Raw genomic sequence first — 20738 nt, forward strand, 5'->3', positions numbered from 1 at the left:
CCTTTGGAATTTGAAATAATGCTAGATTGCTAGAACAGACAAAGCATATGAAAACTAATTATCTTTCTCAGTTATTTTGCTTTATTTCCAGATTCAATCATTGACTCGTTCTTGCGTATAAGAGCACATATGTTATGAACTATGAACTATGTTATTAATGATGGAACTTGTGATTTTAGTTGGCTAGCGATGCTTTTGGGAAATGCACCCCAGTATAGGTGAACTGGAGACACTAAATTGTCTCTAGTTGTAGGGGTGTGTGTGTGTGTGTGTATGAGCCCCAAGCCATGTAATGGGGAGGGTTGTGGAAAGACTTGGCGACCTACTCCTAAAAAAAAAAAAAAAAAAAAAAACCTGACATGAAAATTCATGGATAGTCTCTTATGTGTGGTGAGTGATGGCCCATAGAATCAAGTTAAAGGGTTAGTTTACCCAAAAATGAAATTTCTGTCATTAATTACTCACCCTCATGTTGTTCCACACCTGTAAGACCTTCATTCATCTTCAGAACACAAATTAAGATATTTTTGATAAAATCCGATGGCTCAGTGAGGCCTCTATTGACAGCAAGATAATTAACACTTTCAAACGCCCAGAAAGCTACTAAAGACGTATTTAAAACAGTTCATGTGACTACAGTGGTTCAACCTTGATGTTATGAAGCGACGAGGATACTTTTTGTGCAGCAAAAAAACTAAATAATGACTTTATTCAACAATATCTAGTGATGAGTGATTTCAAAACACTGATTCATGAAGCTTCAAAACTATAAATCTTTTGTTTCGAATCAGTGGTTCAGAGCATGTATCAAACTACCAAAGTCACGTCATTTCAGTAAACAAGGCTTCGTTACTTCATAAGTGTTTCAAAACATTTTGAAATTTCAATGGTTCACCACTGGGGGTGAACCACTGATTTGAATGTTTGAAGAGGCGTGTCTGCGGTGAGACTTGGATGTAAAAGCCCACTGACTGGCTAACATCTTTGCATATGAAATAAGTATTATTAGTGGATCTCTCTCAAAAACTTTTACTACGTTTTTACTATTACAGCTGTCAAGATTAACTAATCGTGAAAATTGTTGATTATAGCATTATACTTCGATCTACTCTCGTCACATGAAATGTTGCAGCGATGAGCATTGTAGCCGATGACAGACATGTCTGTTGAGCGCATGAATGCAGTGATCACGTAATTGCAACTTGATTTCTGCACTCTCACGAATACTTTCATCATAACTAACAGTGCAAACACAACGTAAATAAGAGATTCATTGTACAGTGTAGACAGCATCATTGATTATAACAGGAGTTTCGTTGAGAGTCCAGAACTCAGTCACTGATAAACTCACGCTGTGTGATTGAGAGCTTCGGCGATTATCAAGGGAGGGCTCTTTGATCGCTTTCTGTATATAATTTAATCACAATTTAACCCTTTCAAACGTAAGTTTAAAATATTCTAGCTGACTCCCCATAGTGAGTTTTTTTAATGTGACCATTATTTTAGAACGTTTTCCCTTATTGTTTCCATACCGATCCGTCATGCTTGTCAAGACACACACCGCAGCCACAATAACACTGTATGACAGATGTATCACTTTTATTTCGTTTCTCCTTTTTTATTCAAAATATTCACAAACTTGCTTACCATATCATGAACTTTCTGATATTTCGATTCTCAAATATGTAAGTGAGTGTGTTTTGTCATTTAAAAATCTTTATAAATGATCTTCATCTTGATCTATAATGTGAGATGTGCACCACCATGTTTTTTTTTGCGCCGCAGTTCAGAGTCCTGTCAGTCGGATTTACAGCACGGGAATTCATCCATTTCTCCCGAAATATATATAAGTAAGTGGTCGGTCAGCTAGAAGAAGAACAGAGTAAACTTTATAGTTATTTACACTGTGTGTGTCTGATATGAATAAAACTTGGGCAAATTATATTTGAATTGATTGTTATTGCTGCTTCCATAGACATCAGTGTATATTGTACAAACTCTAAATGTATTGTTTTACTAGTACCTATATGTATCTTTAAATGTTTGAAACCTAAAAAAAAAATGTGGTTAAAAACACTGCATAGTTGTGATGTATGACAAGCACTGAGTGCGTTCGTCTCACAGCCAAAGCTCGAAAGCACATCAGTTTGAATCTGGCAGTTTTGTTACGTCACTGAACGTCCTAAATCCCATATGTGGGACCGTACCTCTCAAAAGGTTAAATAACAGATTATTTTCATGCTAAGAGAAACAATGTAAAGTTGACCGTGTAGTCACTGGCTTGATTTACTGACACATAAATAGCAATAAACTTTTGAGACAGAGAATGTCTGACTGCGACTGATTTAACAAAAATCTACAGTGAAATACACCGAACAAGAAAATAATGCTCTACTGAGACATTCACGTAGTTGACAATAAGTAACCAGCCGTTGATCTGATTCTGCAGCTGTTATTGGACTACAAGAAAGTATTGAGTTCTGAAACCGAAAAGGATATTTTTTATAGTACAGTGGTCTCTTACATGTCAAAAGATCAAGGAAAATTTCTCAATTCATGACCACTTTAAGGAAGTTTTAACTGGAAAACAAGGCAAACATTCAGATTAAGAAAATATTTTTTTCATTGTGTATGTAGGATTAAACACCTTTCAGGCGGCATGAACACGGTGTTCCTCAGCCTGATATAGATACTGAGAGAAGGAGAAAGAGAAGAGAGAGGCGAGAAAAGAACAGCACATGCAGATCTTTGACCAGCTGTTTTTAGAACGCCCTCCAGTCCCCATTGGCTGTATGCCCCATTCCTCTCCTCTCCTTTCTATCCTCCTTTTCCTCTCTCTCCCCATGTGCTCATTCACTTGTTTTACCCCCATCACCACTCACTCTGTATTGTCCTTCCTATAGTTTGGTGAGGAACCACACACTTTACTGCCCTCTTCCCCTGCGCCATCAAGTCATGCGCTGCTTCTTTGCTAAAGTTGTGCGCATCTTATTCGCTCACATTCACATGTGAGTCCTGTGGTCCTGTGTTTAATGAATCTGTCTATATCATTCATTCAGAGTTCTGTTCTGTTCTCTGCTCTTTTCTTGAAGGTGAAAAATGAATTGAGGATGACCCAAAAAAGTTTGCCTGGAAACTAGGATAAGAACATCTGTTGTCCTACTAGCGACACCATGTGCGGTAAATAGACAGGGTGACATCTGAAGTGTAAGCTCTTCACCATTCCCCCTTCCCTCGTTTATATGTTCGGGAGAAACAGAAAGGAATAAGCAAGTTTAGCTTATTCCTGAGTCGTTGACCAGAAGGGCAGTGACAATGCACACATTTTATTATTGATAATGATAATGATTATGTACTATATATTTGTTTTACTTATATTTCAATAAAAACATATATTTACGATAATAAAAATGGCATTAATATAATGTATTAAAAATATATTATTCATACATAATGTTATATAATTATTATGTTCTATAAAGTTGATATAATTTAATAAATATAACATTTTTCATTCAAATATTATATGTATGGGCACATACCACCAGTTTAGGTGGGCATGACTACAGCTGAATACTCTCTTGACAGTGATTCTCATCTTTGATCTTTTTTTGCTTTAACCTCTATCTCTACTTTTCTCACTTTGTCTCTGGCATCCAAGTCTAACCTACTCTTCTTCTAAACATTCTTTTCAACTCTCCTTTTCTTGCCTCCATTGCTTTTCCACTTTCTCTCTTTCTTTACTTGAGCACCCTGTCAGTTCTGATGACCTGGTTCTTGGTAACTGGTCTGGAGTCTCAGATTAGCTCTCCAGTGGAGGGAAAGAGTGAAGGATCATCTCTATAGCTTTGATGTGAATTTCAGCTGGGTCAGATACTCATGACTGCAGTCCCAGAGTAGCCCGTTTTGTATTTGCTGCACAGCGGTACCAAAGGCGTAGCATTTTAGGAATTTATAAGCTTTGGTTGAGACAGAACATCAGCAATTCACACACTTCACACACTGTCACCGACATGAGGGGCAGGTGGAGACGTGAGAGGGGAGAGTGGGGTTAGAAATGTAGAAAAGAGAAAGCTGATATAAGTGACAAAACTGAAAAGGAAAGAAAGGAAAAGAAAAAAATAGAAGAGGTTATTTGAGAAAGGGAAGGAAAGGAGGTCTGCCAGGGGAAGGGGGATGGGTAGCATACTGTAGAGAGAAGTGATGTGTGTAAGTGTGTGTGTGTAGAGAACACCATGGTGATGGAGTGATAAAATGACAGTGGGGTGCAGGCCCCTTTTAGCTGAGCATCAAAGCTAATGCCCAGGGATCTCTGATCCTCAAAAAGTCAACACAAATACTAACAGGATGGATATGTGTGTGTGTGTGTGTGTGTGTGTGTGTGTGTGTGTGTGTGTGTGTGTGTGTGTGTGTGTGTGTGTGTGTGTGTGTGTGTGTGTGTGTGTGTGTGTGTGTGTGTGTGTGTGTGTGTGTGTGTGTGTGTGTGTGTGTGTGTGTAAAACCGTCATATAGAGACAAAGCATTATGAAATCATTTACGTACAGTCTGTGATGCTGTCAGATCCCATACAGTTGGCTGCTTCATCTTTTAGCAAAAGTTTCTACTGTACCTCATTTACAAAACAAAATGCTCTGAACAAACATATAATCCTCCGACACAATCCAGAATGACATTAAAATAAACCTATGGGAGTAAAATAATGCCATATGTTTTTGAAACAAAAAAACATGTTGAATTGCACTAACTGAAAAAAAAAAAATGCATTGCATTAACCGTACTTGTATTTTAATGCATTGTATTTTTAGGGCTTGCATTTTTATGGTCTGAAATTCAACATGGTTGTATATTTTAAGTTATTTCAAAACATTTCACACACATTTTCAATGTTAAAAATTCAATAATCGATATTCACCTTTCAGATTTCACTTCAAAAATATTTATTCTGTTTGAAAATATTCAGCAGGCAATTTTCGGGCCATTTTATTTTCCATCCACAAATTACTAATAAAGTTAATCTAATCTAGTTTTTTATCACTAAGTCATTATCTTCAAATGATATTGAAGTTAGAAATGTGTATACCAATGTCGTATGTAACTTTAGAGACGGTCCCTAAATTTGTGAATATGGACCGTCCAATGTTAAGCCAACTTTATGCCAGTATTTCACTGGGAAATGCTTAGTAACAAACTTTGCACATTACGTCCATATTCTGAGACAACCTGCTTGCCTGTAGTAGCTTATATATTTAGTCTATAAAGATAAGTTAAGCATTCTATATGTCCTGATGGCAAGGGAATCCTGGAGTATGACGTATTGAGGGAAACCCCAGTACTGCAGCACAGCCGCAATATAAATTTAAGGAAAGTTATATGTCTACCTCAGATTTAAAGTTTGAACTGTACATCAGCATCACTGTAGAGAAAGTTGCTTACATGTAGGCTACACAGGAAAAGAAACAGTTAAGACACTGAATTAAATGTAAACACTTTTTCTCTGTCTTTATCAGCTTTTCTGCATATACTATCCCTGATAATCATCACACATGCACTTACCGCTTGCTCCATTAGTGTAAATCCGTTTTAATGAATGAAATTAATGACTTGCTCTAACTGTTGCTCTGCTCTTCGTCAACACGCACTTGTACCACCTGCTGGTGAGGTCGACTAACAGCAGCGGGAGATTATGCTCGGTACTCTACTGCTTTTCCTGCATTTCCCGGATGTGAAATGTTGAAATTTGAAACACTGAATTTGTGGAAGCGAAAATAAAATGGCCCAAAAATTGCCTGCTGAATATTAGAGGTTGTATTTTTAAACAGAATTAATATTTTGGAAGTGAAATTTGAAAGGTTAATATGGATTATTGCATTTTTAACAATGAAAACGTGTGTGAAATGTTTTGAATTGAGCTATTCACAGCTTAAATATACAACCATGTTGAATTTCAGCCCATAAAAATGCAAGTCCTAAAAATAAATTGAATTAAAATGTAAGCATGGTTAATGCAATGCATATTTTTTTTTCAAGTAGTGCAATTCAAGATGCTTTTTGTTTCAAAAACATATGGCATTATTTTACTTCCACATAAACCATCCACTTGTCTTTGATGCTGGAATCCTTCTGAAGTCTACATACAGAGACGTAAACAAGCTGTTTACATTGGACATTCCTTCACTATTACATTTGTCCTGTTGTTGACACTCAAGTGCGTGAAGTATGTCAGAACGCACGTCTGTATACTGTATCCAGTGTAGACAGTGTCACTGATTATAATGGGTTCTATTTTCTTTTGACGCAACGCTTATATCCAGCGTAGACAAATGTCAGCAGTTAAGTGACTGAACACCAGTAGGCAGGAACAATGGTGCGAGGATGCTGCACTGATTCGTCAATGTCTTGCTCTGGAGGTAGTCATATGCATACGTATATTTTCCCATGTGATGTCACAGATCCCAAAAATATCAAAAGTAGTCATTTTTGGAGCTTGATTAAATAAATGCTTTGTTTATATGGATGTTTTAAGCTATGAAACTTGCAGGATGTTGTAAAGGTACAAAGACCTCTTATTTGTCAAAAGATCAAGGCAAATTTGATTTCTCATGTCATGAGAACTTTAAATCCAAGAAGGAATTTAGAGGTCAGTTTTCTCCTTTTAGGAAAACAAGCCTAAACAAACCTATTCAGCTTCTACAATTAATTCATGAATATTAGAGTTGTCCATTTAAATGAACAAAAAAAGTTCAATTTTAAAAAAAAAAATTGCAAAAACACAATTAATGATGTGTCATGACCAGTGCTTGACATGAGCCAGTACGCGCCGGCACTTCTCTATTTTTATCATTAGCATACCGCCAGTTTTCCTTGAGTACCGGCACTTCCGACATGTTGCATGTACGGAAGCCTGCCCTCCCTTCTTCAAGCATTTTGAACCAATCATCGTTAGTACCAGCACTTTTATTTTTCCACTTCAAACACTGGTCATGACCCATATGCAAAACTGCTATACAATTTTCCCCATCTGAGAAATTCAGAAAATTACTAAAATGTTTGTTTGTATAATCTTGCATTCAAATACAGCTGGATGGTGCAAAACAAAATGAAGCAGAACACCAGTTTACACTTTTTAAAACACTTTCAAGGCACAAGATACTGAAAAACCATGAGGCATAAAGCAATTGCCAAAGATGGCCATTTGCATGTATACATAGATTAACAATTTATAAAAACATAGCAGTACAAGAATATGTCCTGTCCTGTGCAAATGGCCTCTAATAATGACAAATTCGCTTGCAAATTGGATTGCTGTGGACTGTAGGCCAAAGAGAGAAGTGTTCAGTGATATGCAAATATAACAAAATACTATGTTGTCACTATGTGAATTCACTGCTTTCATCTGCCACAATAATGTAATATATTTAGAATTTTCTTCATTTGTGGGCTGCAAAGATTGGTATATAATTAATATGACTGAATTTAATTGAGTGACAGCACTAAGGATTATATAAATTAGCAGGTTTTCAAAAAGACGTAAACTAGGTGTACCACTAAAGTAATGTTTCACATATGCATACTGTAATATACTACATGCAAGCTAAATCAATTTGAACAAGCTAATAAATGACCATACCTTATCAGTTTTAATGAGCTAGTTCATCAGAAGCTGGCTTTTATACTAGGAAAATGGCCATAACATTTACTGAGCATCCAATTCTTTAAGCTGTTACACCTACCCTGGTACGATCCAAAAGACACAGCACCCATTTACCAATCCAGCATCATTATTTATGCCAAGGCACATGCACACACAGACAGAGCACCTGCTGGGAATGGTGCGAGTAGAGCTCTCCTGGCGATGTACTTCAGCGCACACCTCACCAGCAGGATTATTGAGATTAATAACTGGTGATTATTAAGATGAATACACCGATTATGTCTGTTGTGCCTTATGCTGCCACTGTCGTTAATTAAGGCCACATCGTTAGCACACCAACGGCAGATATTAACCCCATACCCATCCATCCACATCACCGAGGGCAACGGTAACCATGGAGTGCTTGCTACACCTCACTATGGTTTTGGTATAAAGTCTGTGGATATTAAGATACAGTACCAACATTAAGGGCTCTTTAACCATAGCGAAGTAAAATTCATATTGTTCAGTAGCTTCAAAAAACAGTAGCTGAAAAAACAGCTTAAACTAAGGCCTTAATGGCCTAAGGTGGTTAGGTGGTTTCCTTGTCTGCACATGGTTAGTCTGGTCTGTTTTGATGATTTTAAATAGGAGGAAGGCCTGCTAAACCTGATAAATGCCAGTTAGGAAAGGTTGGGAGACCAGTTGGAACAGATTAACACCAACTTGGCCTTGACAAGCAAGACCATCTTAAACAAGCTCCATATATACACACACACACTATATTACCAAAAGTTAATGACATCCCATTCTTAATTTGGGAATTTTTGACCATTCTTCTAGAAGCGCATTTGTGAGGTCAGGCAGTGATGTTGGCAAAAAGGCCTGGCTTGCAGTCTCTGCTCTAATTCATCCCAAAGGTGTTCTATCGGGTTGAGGTCAGGACTCTGTGAAGGACAGTCAAGTTCCTCCACACCAAACTTGCTCATCCATGTCCTTATGGACCTTGCTTTGTGCACTGGAGCGCAGTCATGATTGAACAGGAAGGGGCCATCCCCAAACTGTTCCCACAAAGCTGGGAGCATGAAATTGTCCAAAATGTGTTGGTATGCTGAAGCATTAAGAGTTCCTTTCACTGGAACTAAGGGGCCAAGCCCAACCCCTGAAAAACAACCCCACACCATAATCCCCCCTCCACCAAACTTTACACTTGGCACAATGCAGTCAGGCAAGTACTGTTCTCCTGGCAACCACCAAACCCAGACTCATCCATCAGATTGCCAGACAGAGAAGCGTGATTCATCACTCCAGAGAACACGTCTCCGCTGCTCTAGAGTCCAGTGGTGGCGTGTTTTACACCACTGCATCTGACGCTTTGCATTGCACTTGGTGATGTAAGGCTTGGATGCAGCTGCTCAGCCATGGAAACCCATTCCATGAAGCTCTCTATGCACTGTTCTTGAGCTAATCTGAAGGCCAAAGTTTGGAGGTCTGTAGCTATTGACTCTGCAGAAAGTTGGCGACTTCTGTGCACTGTGCGCCTCAGCATGTGCTGACCCCGCTCTGTGATTTTACGTGGCCTACCACTTCATGGCTGAGTTGCTGTTGTTCCCAATTGCTTCCATTTTGTTATGATACTACTAACAGTTGACCTTGGAATATTTAGTAGTGAGGGAATTTGACAAGTGGACTTATTGCACAGGTGGCAACCTATCACGGTACCACGCTTGAATTCACTGAGCTCCTGAGAGCGACCCATTCTTTCATGCTCCTCATTTGTAGTCATTTGTGTCAGCTGTGTTTCATTAATCATCCTGGTTTGCACTTTCTGTATAAGTTGGTCCCTCACGTTCATTCTCTGTCCAATCACCGTTATGTTTAGTGTATGTTGCACTTGCCTATTTAGGAATATTATTATTAAAACCCGTTGTTGGAACTTTACTCATCGTCTTTGTCTGTTTGCCTGCAACCTCCCATGACAGATGATCGGACTGTCCAAGATGGACGATATGTCTAGAATTATCGCCGAGGCTCAGAGGAGCCAAAACTTTTTTTCATTTACGAAGGACTTTTGTTGCCTTACCATCACCAGCGCCCTCGACAACGAGACCCTAAAGACCCTGTTCTGGATTGGGGCAATGTTCCACCACCATATAGACCTCCCAGACACCACTGGACTGGACTGGAGGGAGACCGTCATTTGGTGTCTGGAGAGCATCTCATCCCGACCCAATCTGCAACACAGCCAGACCCAGAGCCCATATCAACCCCTTCAACCACGGAGTATTTGTGTGTTACCCCACAGACAGAGAGCTACCACCCACTGTGACGCATCAGCCAGAGCCCAAGGAGAAGAGGACAGGGCTGACCCTCGCCCAGGAAGTGGAGTTTCATTGCAAGTCTGACCAGGGGTGTGAGCCCTTAACATCAGCAGACGAGGGAATCATGATGACTGATAATGAGGACTGGCTGATCAACTTTAGTGAGGAATTATCAACTCTCCCCCCATCCCACCCGGTACCTTCATCAACATCACTGTTTTTAAACAGTACTACTGACTGTATGGACTGTGTCATACTCACGGTCATTCCCTTGAAATCCTCACCAGCTCTATCACCGGATAGCTCAAACAGTCCTCCTGCCTACCCGCTGGCGGATCTCGCCATCTCCATGGATGCACTGCATTGACGTCGAGCCGCAGGTCGTGTTACTATTGGCAGTTTCAGTCCAAGAGGATCCTGTGGCTCTGCCTCCAGCCACGGATCTCTACGCTCCATCTTGACCTGTCAGCTCCGTCTTGGCTTCCCTTGTCCTGCCGGCTCCCCCTTAGTCAGTTGTTACATCACTTCCTCCACAGACTTGCGGTCCATCCGCTGCACTCCGTCCCTCCACCCCTACAGTTGCAGCAAATTCCTCCTTTCCCTCAGCGTCGTCTCTGTCCTCTATCACACTGGCTCCACCTCAGTCCTCTGGCTCCTCCTTCGATGCTCGTCGCCGCGGCATTGCCTTGGTCTCCAGTGCCAGCGATGCCGCTCGATTCCATCGGCAATCTGTCTGTGCCTGCGGATCCATCGGCCATGCCTCCGTCGGTCGTCCCCCAGTCGTCTTCAGCCTCGACCACCTGGACTCCTCCCTCCCTCGTCTCCGCCATGGGCTGTCAGCACTGGCAGGCTCTGGGTCTGTGCCAGCGGACAATATACACCGTCACCGCCAGGGGATCGTCATCCACTCACCACCATCAGGTCACCTCAGCCTCTCACTTTCTCCTTGCCCTCCTCCTAAGCCGCCTCCTTCTCCTCTCTACAGTGTGAGGTTTTGTTTAGTTTCATTATTGTGGATTTTCAGTTTTTCATTCTCATGATGTGTTCATTTGTTCAGTTTTCCCGCTCCTCATTTGTAGTAATTTGTGTCAGCTGTGTTTCATTAATCATCCTCGTTTGCACTTCCTATATAAGTTGGTCCCTCACGTTCATTCTCTGTCCCATCACCGTTATGTTTAGTGTGTGGTGCCTACCTGTTTGCCTTTCAAGGAATATTATTATTAAAACCCGTTGTTGGACCTTTAATCATCGTCTTCGTCTGTTTGACTGCAACCTCCCATGACAATATACAGTACATCTACAAATACTTCTGAACATATATTTCACAATATACACAAATGGCCTTTTTACAAATATTTATATTGCTAATATATGTTAATTTATTTACATGAAAATATTTGGTAACACTGTCATTTAGGGTCCAATTCTCAATATTAACTAGCTGCTTATTAGCTTGTAATACAGTTTGCATTTACCCAAAAATGTATTTTATAAACTGCACTGCTCTAAGTACACTTTGTAATGTACTTTTTCACTTGAAAAGTACATTTCTGGTGTATACTACTGCATCTTGGACATTTTAGGAAGTTGTAAGCTGTTTATTCTTAAGCTATAGGTTTAGATTGCTACTTGATATAACCATCTGATAGGCCTAAACTGTAACCATGGAAACTCAGAATAATAATGCATAGCTCATGAGGCTGCTGGTAAACTTTTTGAAAATATTACACCCACCTGCAGCAGGCCAGTAAAAAAGATGAGATGGGGCAGAGTCCGGTGAAAAAGTCAAGCTTTCCCTCTCACAGAAAAAACAAAAAATCTGGCCTACTCCTCCACCGAGCTGAACTGAGCTGATTGACACCCCCTACACACACTCACACACACAAATACATCAAACACATACACACACAAACCCTCTTCAGCTCTGTCTTTATCTGTGTGGGCAACGGCATTGATTTTCTCTTGAGCTGAAGGGATGACATCACTTTTAGAGGGGAGCAGCATGTGGGCGGCTCTTCTGCATGCCTGTCTTTAGTCGAGCAGACGATGATAGGACAATGGCCACAGAGGGGTCGGTGACAGGCGAGGGAAAATGTCAATATCCTTGGTCTATGATAGCAGCAGCAAGAGAGAAAAGGAGCTGTGAAAGGGCTCACTTACTGTTTTTCAACCATTAACGCATACATGCACACACACCGTGAGTGAGAAGGGCTGCATAGTGACACCGTCTTAATAGGGAAGGCAACTTCAGATATCTAATGAGCCGCATGAAGGGTGGAGATGAGAAGGGAGGAGGATTGCAGGAGAATGCTCCCAATTATCTTTAATAATCCCTCTGTAATCTTTCACACTGAATGGAAATTGTGCGGAAGGGAAAAGCATGGGAAGATAAAGATTACAATTAAAGTAAAAATCAAATTTTTTCCATGCAGTAATCTGCCATCGTTGGGCAATGAGCTTTGTGGTTTTTCTATGGTCATTCATCTCTAAGAAGCTGAAAGGACTAAAAAGGGAGAATGAAACAATGAGGAAAAAAAAGAGAGGACAGATACTGAGCTATACATCTAGTTACTGAGTTGATGTTTTCAGTAGACATCCTGCTGAAAAGACCAGCTTAAACCTGGTTTAATCTGGTTAGTGCTGGTCCGACATGTGGCAAAACTTAGCTGGTTAATCAGCATGGCTTTCTGATGATGCTGGTTGACCAAAGATGTCTTCCTTGGATAAGCTAGAAGAGAAACATATCTGATTGTGGACCAACACCAGTAACACTTTATTTCGATAGTCCACTTTAGACATTCTTTAGACACACGTCATCGACCAGTCATTAGAGTATTAGTAGACCATGTGCTCAAGATCTGCTAACACTTTATTTTGATGGTCCCCCAACAGACACTCAACTGCATGTCAAATTATTCTACTAACCCGAACCCTACCCTAACACCTACCCTAACCTATCAGTCTACTAACAGTCAACTAATACTTTAATGAGAGTTAGTTGACATGCAGTTTCAAAGTTATTTAAATTTAGAAGAATATCTTAAGTGAAAAATTGAAATAAAGTGTAACTAGTCTGGTCATGTTAAGGGCCAGCTAAACATGCTAAATAAATAGTAATTTTGCATGGTTGGGAGACCAGTTTAACACCAGTTTGGCCTGGGTGGGAGACTAGTTAGATCATATTAAACAAGTTCCATATGTCCATATTTTCAGATATATATTTTGAAATATATTTGAAAATGTAAAAATAAAAAGGTCAAAGGTATAAATATTTCATAATTTTTGTTACTTTTATTTTCTCATATATTTTTGATCATTATATATATATATATATATATATATATATATATATACACATATATATACACATATATATATTAGGGCTGACAAATGATTACTCGTGATTAATCGCATACAAAATAAAAGTTTGAGTTTGCTATTATGTGTGAGTAATGTGTGTAAATAATATGTATATATAAATACACACAAATCAATGTATATATTTAAGAGAAATATGTTATTTATGTACAAAAAGTGTATTTATATATAATATAAATTATATAAAAATATAAATAAATACATATCCATGTATATATTTGAGAAATATTAACAAGTATGTGTTTGTATTTATATATACATAATAATTACACATAGTACACTCACATATATTAGGCAAACTCAAACTGTTATTTTGTATGCGATTAATCGTGATTAATCATTTGACAGCCCTAATATATATATATATATATATATATATATATATATATAAAGCAAGACATTTTTTTATACAAGCAAGACAGTTATATTTCTCTCTCTCACACACATATATATATATACACATATACACACACACACACACATATATTATATATATATATATATATATATATATATATATATATATATATATATATATATATATATAGGTCTTGCTTAGTTACGATAGTTAGGAAACATAACAGATTGTGGACCTAACTAACACCTAAAACACAAACACACAATGCTCATGTTAGCAATTAATATATTTTTAAGTAATCTATAGACCTTCATTTTGAACCGAATTGAACTCAGGCTTGTTCTGAATTAAGTTAACATAACTGAGAGAAAGGGGGGATGAAAAAGTAAAGAGATGAATAGTGAGGAGTTTCAGCAGGGAGAAATTGTCCCACTTTTAACCAGCAGTAAATCCCACGCAGCAGAGCTTTACAATCCAGCACTTACTCAGAGAGACGGATGAGAGAAGACTAGGGGGAAGGTGCATAAAGGCCCCAGTGGCTTGAGCACAGTAAGAAAACATTGCTGTAGGGAGAGTGTGCTGGAATTAACTTCACGTCTCAACAACAACTGTATTCATTAATAAAATACCTAATCTCTCAAAAACAGGGTTAATATTTTTCCACATCCAAAGCTAATTTAATTTGTGTGTATGTGTGCCTGTGTTCACACACAGCACCAAAAGTGCCCATAGTTGATAACACATTCATTTGTTTAGTTTAATTTGTCCACTAGCAACTACCATTTTCCTAATTTTTCTAAAAAAGCAATTTTGTTATAGCATTCTCCAAAAAAAAAACTTAGATTAAGCTGGCAGACTCTTTTATCAAGCTAAGGCTAATTTCACAGGTAAAATTTCATGCATCATAAAAATAAAAATCAATAACATCCATTTTTTTGGACAGATTGGACTTGATTGGAAATCCTACACAATAAAAATATTACATTTAAAAATATTATTGTTCTTTTATTCACCACATATCATAGTATATCCTCTTAAAAATTAGTACAGTAAAAAGAAAAAAAACTTTACTGGATCAAAATTATTAGTCATGGTGGAAAGGATTCACTGATATACAGGATATTGATAAAATTATTTTTATCAAACAAGACAGATTTCATTTAAATGATAAAATATGGATTTCCATAAAAAATATTGCAAGGCTGAAATTGTGGTTCTGAGACGAGTAAAAGAAATAGTATAAGACAGTTAGTTGACAAGTAGCAAAAAATAAATGCATGCTTAAGTTTAATGTTACCTTCATAAGAAACGTGTTATTTAAATAAAACCCATCTCTGTGACACAGAAGTGCATGTAGTTGAAGAAACACCCACATATATGTGATTGTACCTAAGCAGCCTCAGTTCTCAGGCAGTGTCTATGGAAACCGAATATCCACTGACATGAACAGAGAGAAAAGGCTAGGAAATGGAGAACACAAGAGATGGAGGTTCATCGACTGATGGTGACTGGGAAAGCCTGGTGCGTGGGCTGACCGGGGGTTTCTGCCGCACAAGCACTCATAAATTTGCTGTCTTCCCTGCCTACCAATCCCTCTCTCTTTCTCTCTTTCTCCCCTTCATCCCTGACCCCCTTCCTTTAAGCATAATGATAATCGCATGCTTTATGAGGAACTGAAGCAGGAGAGCAATGCATAGCTCATCTACATGTCATGAGATGGGATGTGTATGACGACCCCTCTCTGCCATTACAGTGATTGAATAGGGTGGACTCTGTCCCTATATCGGCGATGCAGATTATAAGATACTGTAGCCCGTGATACTGGAAGGTCACCAGACTCAACTTTGCTAGTGATAGACGTTTAATTTATGACTGTAATGTCAGTATCATTTTATGAAGTCTTCATGAAGTCTTTGAGATACACACAAGCATGGCTGTTCTCTGTTTGATGGGCGCTGGTATGGAAACTGTTGGCCTAGAAAAGTAAGGTTCTGTCATTTTACAATGAGTTTAAACCGCTTCTCACTAGAGGAGTTGGGGAGTTAAGAGTTAGGGGACTCATCTCCATTTTTTGATTATTATTATTTGATTAATAACTATCAGTAAAATATGTTCACAACAATTATAGGAAATATAAGGCCATATTTACTAAATGGCAAATTAGCGTGAGACTACAGTCACATAAAAGTGCAGTCGGGAGTGGAAAGTTCTGTGGGTGATCCACTGACAATGTGCCAATTAAATAATACAGACCCAGCAGCTCATTTCCATTATGACCAACACAATCTAACAAGAGCTGCGCAAATTTAGAGCTGGGTCGCAAACAACTAATGCTAATAGATGCCTTTCCACCAAAATTTGTCCTAGGAACCTTTTTTCCTACAGCTCTCTGCGTTTCCATTGTGGTCCAATATGCCGTAAAGATTAGGACGTGGGACTGCATGTGACTTTCCAGTTTCCACTGGATGTCATCCTCCGTATAAGCGTAATAAATCTTGAACCTTGTCACTGGTCCATCGGTCGTATTTTTAAAACTACATTGTTGAATAAAAATGGCAAACAACTTGTACTGTATGCACCGCAACAGACTTTTTGTGGTGGTTGAAATAAAATGCTGCGTGGAGTTAACCAATCAAAATGCTGTGTGTGTTCAGTCCCACCCCCAAAAGTTCCAGGGGCCTCATTTATAAAACCTTCTGTAGATTTCATGCTAAAAGTGTACGTACACACAAAAGCTAGATTCTGTGTAACGTTTTCAGATTTATAAAAGCATGCGTACGCCAGAATCTGGGCAAAAATCCCATAAATCCCAGTCAGCGGAAAACACCCTGTCTCCTCCCTGAAATCACCATATATGGAGCTTATAACACCTAGTTTTACTCTGCATAACCTCATCTGCATATCATTTCCATGCATATTCCCATCCATGTGACAACACCGTCAAAGGTAGGCTACAAGACATTGGAAAATATTACATACAGACTATAATTGCCATTTGTGCCATAGACATTACTTTGCTAAAAATCATCCAATATGGATGATATTTATGTTTTAGGATAATTATATCAAAAAATCCATAAAAACAAAATCAGAAAGGCTAAAGTTTTTAGAAAAGAGTTGATTCATTCATTTCCACTGGCCAAATAGTATTTTATAATTGTTTAAAACAATATAATTGTTTTAAACAATTAAAATCAAATAAAATTGATGCAGTTTTGCTGATAAGGTGAACATATCTTTTAGGATGTTCATAGGATAGTTTTAGAGGAAACAGATACGCCTACTTATTTATTCTAGTGTAAATACAATTGTCTGACTCAGCGCATCACTGACAAAGTATTTTAAAAAGGAAACATGCAAATCTTCCAGTTTTCTTCAAGTCGCATCCTTCAAATAAAGTGGTATATTTAATAATTGTTTGAAGATGCCTTCACACAACGTCAACACCTCCATGCAACTGCGGTTTTAAAGTAAGCTTTTATCACTGAACCTATTCAAACAGGACAATGGACCATTCGACCACCGAATCCAGCAGTATTAATGCAAATGTTTTATAGTTTAAAATCGTTCTGTTTACTTCATTACTTTTCTCACTAAAAGAGTTTGTACACATGGGTCAGAGTTTGCGTGCTGGTGCGCATATTTTCCAGTCAAGTTTGTTTTTGTAAATCCCATCTTTTGCATAGGAAGTGGCATACACATATTTCAGGGCATGTTTTGTGCGTACACAACGGTTATAAATGAGGCCCCTGAACTTTGAAAAAGCAACTATCACAGTCATGTCAAGAGCATAATTGGTTAATGCATGCTTTTGTAATTGTTAAGTAATGGTTCAAATAACAGTAAATTGACTACCACAAACCTTAGTAAATCATGTTGCATTATTTGTTTAAAAACTCTTCTCCCTTTAATTTTACGTCTGAAAGGTAAACTTATTTATTGATTTATTTTTGTAAAGGCACCATCTTTAATGAGCCTAATTTAAACACAATAACTTAAATACTCTTAAAACATTTACATAAATACATTTTTAAGCTAAAATTCCACATGCAAAAATGGAAAACTTATTTCATGAATTTACCCATTTGTCATTATACATTTGTCCATGTAAAAGTTCCTTAATGTTCCTCACCTGATATTAAAGGTACGAAATTTGAAGATATTTGAACAATATTATTACATTTTGGACACATACCTAACCTAAAGTGCATAAGATTTCAGACATGAGGACATTCGTACTGTTTACAGTATCAATACGCACTGTATCTTATTCTCTGTTTTACTTTGAGGATACCACCTTTTCCCTTTGATTCTATGTTTGTAATCTTTGTTCGGTTCTTCCTTCTACTCTGTTCTGCTCTTCCCTTTCATCTTCACCTTCTCTCTCTCTCTCTCTCTCTCTCTCTTTCCCTCTTCTCTTCCACCCCTGCTCCAGCTAATTGCCGCAGAGCTCACTGATAGAAATCAATGTGCAATGTTTGATTGTGAGCCAAAGCACAGGAAGGTGAAGCAGAGCAATGAACATCACAAATACACAAGCATACACACTCAGCAATTGCATATCTGATCCTTTGGATGATTAAGAGGTGTTGAATATAAACATTGTGTATTTGTCTGGTTTCCCACAGAACCCCTGACAAAACCTCTGAATCAATCTGACCATAATGCCATTAGTTATATTTGAGCTTGCTTATTATTCATTTATTGCATTAAAGTCAACCTCAAATGGCTCTGAGCAGCATAAAATGCAATAACTGACATATCCAACAGTGTAAAGGATGTGGCTACTGCTATAAAATCTATCAGCAAACCTTTTCAGCCTTTTTCATTCAGACCCCAGAGACAAAACTTATAGGGGATAGTTCATCGGGGGAAAAAAAAAGATAATTCTGTCATCATTTACTCACCATTATGTCATGTAAAAAATTGTTTGTTTTTTATTTTGGCAATGAAAGTGGGGTCCAAAAAAGTCCCACTGACTTTCGCTCTATGGACAAAAATAGAAAATCATTTAGGCTTCAAACGACATGAGGATGAGTAACAGAATGAAAGAATTTTCTTTTTTGGCTGAACTATCCCTTTACTAATGAAACTGATCCTAAATTCTCATTCACACCAAGAGCGATACATGTAAATATAAAGAAACTATATTAGCGTCCACACCAGCAGACGATAACGTTCTGTTTATTATAAGTGCACGCTGAGTTTTGTAGTTTAACACTTTAAAGGCTTGACTTATTTAAAGCAGGATAGATTCTGATTGATTCAGCTTTTGTTCAGAAAGTGATTCTAATGATATTGTTCCTCTGTGCCGTTATCGTCATAGTTGTGGTGTGGACTCTGATTTTTAAAACTATATCTTTATCGTTATCATTATAGTTGTCACTCTTGGTATGAACGGGCTCAAAGTCCCTTTCAAGGAAAGTCTGTTCACTCGGCGGCCATATTTTCAACGCCTCCAGGCAGCTATTTTGGGCATCCAAGACCAAGTCCAAGTCTATTTGAATGGGGGAATCCTGAAATCTCACAATTAAATAACATATTTCAAATCAGCAACAAAATCTGACATGAACTGTCCCATAGATGTTGTTTTTTATGCACAAAAAAAAAGCTTATTTTTCAGGCTAGACGAGTCAATGCACATGAGCAGTCCCAGGGCGAGTCTCCGGTTTCTATGGGAACAGGATCTGACGCAATGACTTCATCAATCAGCGATTGGCTCTTTTAGTTAGAAGGCGGGACATATACCACCATATTGCACGTTACAGTTTCTCCCATTCATTACTAATAGGAGTGAATTGTGTTTCTATATCTATAGTTATTTATCGGCTGTGAATGGGCCTTAATCCTTTAAAAAAAAAAAAAAATGCTGGGATGCAGGGAGGCCTCAGCAAACTTCCAAAGTCCCCAATTATTCAAATAAATACATTATTATTAATACAATTAATATGAATAGTATTAATACATTAAAAGAACCCAACTTAAAACTAAATTATTACATTAAATAAATTAATTAAAAATAATAACTATGGTTTCTGATTGTTTCCCAGTTTCTCATAATTATAGCAGAAAAACTGGAGGGCATGTCTTACCTTACTGTATATGGCCTTAAAAGATTGTTTTGGACATTAAGGGGCTTTTGAGTCAAAGTGGTGGGACCACTGGCTTAAATGCCATCTTTCTGTAATTGAGTGCTATTCAAAAGTATTCTGACAAAATAATACTGTTTTGTGTGTGTGTGTGTGTGTGTGTGTGTGTGAAAACAAAACATTATCATATTATAGTTGTTTTATCAGTGAACGATTCTTTCTGAAGGACAAACAAAAACAATCATATTTTTCCCTCTCTGTTACCTTTCATGTCAACTCAGTATAGTCGCTCAGGTTTGAGACCTCGTGGTGCCATCAGCCAATCAGAATACTTATTTTTCAGTTCTCGAGTGATTAATCACATGACATTTTACAACTCAAGTGATTGTTTATGCCCACTCACTTCTGGACACAATTGTTTTGCAGATTTTAAATCATGCATTTTCAGCTTCAGCCAAGCAGCCACTGAGATAAATGCGAATGCTAACGGATAGCTTTCTCCAGTTATTACAGACCTGCTTGATTTGACAACAGCCATTATTGATTGCAGTTCCGTTTGGTGACACTAGTGGCACAGAAATTGCACACTTCACCTCTAAGTATTCTTATAAAATGCATTATTCTATTTTCTTAAAGCAAAAAGCTGTCATCTTGAAACCAAAATGAAAACCAATAATGACAGCCAAAAAAAAACCCTAATAGACTAACCCTGTGAAAGCAGAAGGAACTGCTCGCCTGTTATCTTTCTTCTCGACCTGAAAGCCTAGCAGAACAGACTGTATGGAGTAGAGAGACTAATGTAAATCTGTCTCCTACATGAAAGCGTCTTTGATAGGCCTCTACTCTCATCTCATCTCCACAAGCATGCCACTAATGTTCTGCCTCCCAGCCAAAATATCCCCAGCAACACCTGGCACCATGAAGAAGAAGAAAAAAAACTGATTAAATCATTAGAGAAACAC

General features: G+C 38.1%; 1 protein-coding gene across 1 annotated transcript in view; it reads left to right on the forward strand.

Annotated features, from left to right (window-relative positions):
• cacng2a (calcium channel, voltage-dependent, gamma subunit 2a) overlaps positions 1 to 20738 on the forward strand; it is a 91387-nt gene that overhangs the window by 39389 nt on the left and 31260 nt on the right. The gene's annotated exons all lie outside the window — the stretch shown is intronic.

This window comes from Chanodichthys erythropterus, chromosome 3, assembly GCF_024489055.1.
Source record: "Chanodichthys erythropterus isolate Z2021 chromosome 3, ASM2448905v1, whole genome shotgun sequence".
In the NCBI taxonomy this organism is placed as follows: Eukaryota; Metazoa; Chordata; class Actinopteri; order Cypriniformes; family Xenocyprididae; genus Chanodichthys; species Chanodichthys erythropterus.